The sequence below is a fragment of the Mustela erminea genome, chromosome 6, assembly GCF_009829155.1.
Source record: "Mustela erminea isolate mMusErm1 chromosome 6, mMusErm1.Pri, whole genome shotgun sequence".
Lineage (NCBI taxonomy): Eukaryota > Metazoa > Chordata > Mammalia > Carnivora > Mustelidae > Mustela > Mustela erminea.
Window position 1 is genome coordinate 65,677,191 of NC_045619.1, and position 2,530 is coordinate 65,679,720.

The following is a 2,530-nucleotide window of genomic DNA, read 5'->3' on the forward strand; positions in this document are numbered from 1 at the left end:
TTAAATACAGATATTAGAAAAGAAAAGGAGATTTGAAATCAATGACCTATACTTCTAACTTAAGAATCTGGAAAGGGGAAACAAACTAAACAAAGGAAATGGGATAAAAGTAATAAAAATAAGTGATGATGGACACCTGGGTGGTTCAGTCAGTTAAGCACCTATTCTCAGGTCAGGTAATAATCGCAGGGTTCTGGAAGAGTCCCACATGGGGAAATCTCTGCTCAGCAGGAAGCCTGCTTCTCCCTCTCCCTCTGCCTCCTGCTCTTTCTGCTTGTGCGCTCTTGCTCTCTCTCTGTCAAATGAATAAACAGAACTTTAAAAAACAAATAATTGGTGAAATCAATAAAAATAGAAAAATTAACAACGCTTTAGCTTTGATTCTTTGGACACATTAAAAACACCGATCGACACTCAACAAGAGAAAGAGAACACAAACGACTAATATGAGGAAAAAACAGACAGCATCTATACAGACCCCCCACACACACACCAAAAGGATAATAACAGCATATTATGATCAACTTGATGCCAATAAAATTGGAAAAATACAGTGTACAGATTCTTGGAAAACACGATTTATCAAAAAATGACCCTGAAGAAATGGAGCATCTGTACATGCCTACATCCTTTAAAAAAAAAAAAAAAAATCAAATCCATTGTGAAAAAATTTTCTCATCAAAACTCCAGATGTAATGCTCACTTTGGCAGCACATATACTAAAATTAGAAAAATACAGAGAAGATTAGCATGGCTCCTGTGCAAGGATGACATTCGAAACTCTAGATGTAGATGATTTTACTGGTGTAGTCTTCCTACGAGTGAAAGAAGAAATAATGCCAATCTTACATAAGTTCTTCCATAGAATAGAAAAAACAAGCAATTCACCAACTCGCAACTCATTTTATGACCCAGCAAAACTCTGACACTAAAACCTGAAAATAACTAAGAAGGGAAAATATGGGCCAACATTTCTTATGAATACAAATATGAATATATTAAATAAAGCCTTAGCCAACAGAATCGAGTTTTATATAAAAAGGATGATACACCAAAACTAAATGAAGCTACCCTGAAAATCAACCAATATAATTCACCTAATTAATGAACAAGGGAGATAAACCATGTGATTACTTCAACAAACACAGAAAACATATTTGATCATATTCAACACACATTTATTATTTAAAAGAAAAATACTCAACATGTTAGAAGTAGCCAAGATTTTTGTTAATCTGATAAAAGGTATCTACAAAGTAAAATCTTAATGGCCAACATAACACAGTAAAATATTGCCCATTCCATCCCCCAACCCCTGAGAATGGCAGGAAGACAAGATTTCCACAACCACCAGTGCTACTTGATATTGGAAGTCCTGACTAGTTTGAGGAAGCAGTAAAAAATGTTTCTTGAGAATAAAAGGTTGAAAAATAACTAGTAAATGGTTATTACTCACAGATGATGTAATTATATGATTAGAAAGTTCAAAATGATTTACAAATGATTAGAAATTCTAAGTGAATTTAGGAAGGCTGCTGGATAAGGTAAACATTCTGTTTTGTGTTTACCCCACAGAGGTAGGCTATAACCCTTCCCAATTAAGAGATAGGATGTTGATGCTGTTGACATTCCAGAGACCTAGAGAATTTAAAAGAAAGTTTATTGTTAGCACAAGGGACTCCTAGGGAGAGCAGGAAGGGTACAAATGGATCCAAGCAGGCTCCAGTGGAGCAGAGAGAGTGGGTTAGGCCTTTCCAGTGGCAAGGGAGCAGGACCAAGGACAAGTTCCTGAGGGAGGGCTGGGAATTTGCCAACTTTGTATTTTCCCACATGTCCTGAAGGAGAGAGTTCATTTGGATTTTCTTATCAATTATGTCTAGATATGGAGCAGAAGGGACAAAGGAAGCTGGGTCTTATAAAAACTCAGAAGTCAAACATCAAAACATGGAATCAGACTCTTACATGACCCGAATCAACTGTATTTTTGTACACAAGTAAAAACAGAAACAAAAACGAAACACTTGGAAAATTAAATTTCAAAGAACTTCTATTTATAGGAGCATCAGAATACATCAAATACCTACAACAAATCTAATAAAAAATGGAAAAATCTTAAAACTGCTCAAACTACTAAATATTACTGAGGAAAATGAAAGGATTTAACAAAGAGAGGAATATGCTATGTTAATGGACTGAAAGATTCAATGTCGGTAAGATGTAGATTCTCCCCCATATTGATCTATAGGTTTAATGCAATTGCAACAAAAAAAAATCAGGAGGTTTTCTGTGGTGTTGACAACACTGCTGATGAGTATGTGGTCTGAGCCCAAGGACTGAGCTGACTGATTAGAATGGCAGGCGTTATCAAGCTCCATGACTTCATCCTATGCTAGGAAAACGAATTTCCAGAAGGAGCAAATATTCTTGTTTGTAGATCAGAGCACACTTTCTCCTATAGACACTGCTGAAGATACTATACCATGTTTGCCTCTTGATTCTTTTCTTTCATAGTGACCATTCTCCCATTTGA

At 35.8% G+C, this 2,530-nt stretch overlaps 1 non-coding gene across 1 annotated transcript; it reads left to right on the plus strand.

Moving 5' to 3' along the window:
* Positions 1–695: 695 nt before the first annotated feature.
* Positions 696–803, plus strand: LOC116594574. Its single transcript, XR_004287288.1, has one exon. It is a non-coding gene; the product is annotated as a U6 spliceosomal RNA (small nuclear RNA).
* The last annotated feature ends 1,727 nt before the right edge of the window (positions 804–2,530 follow it).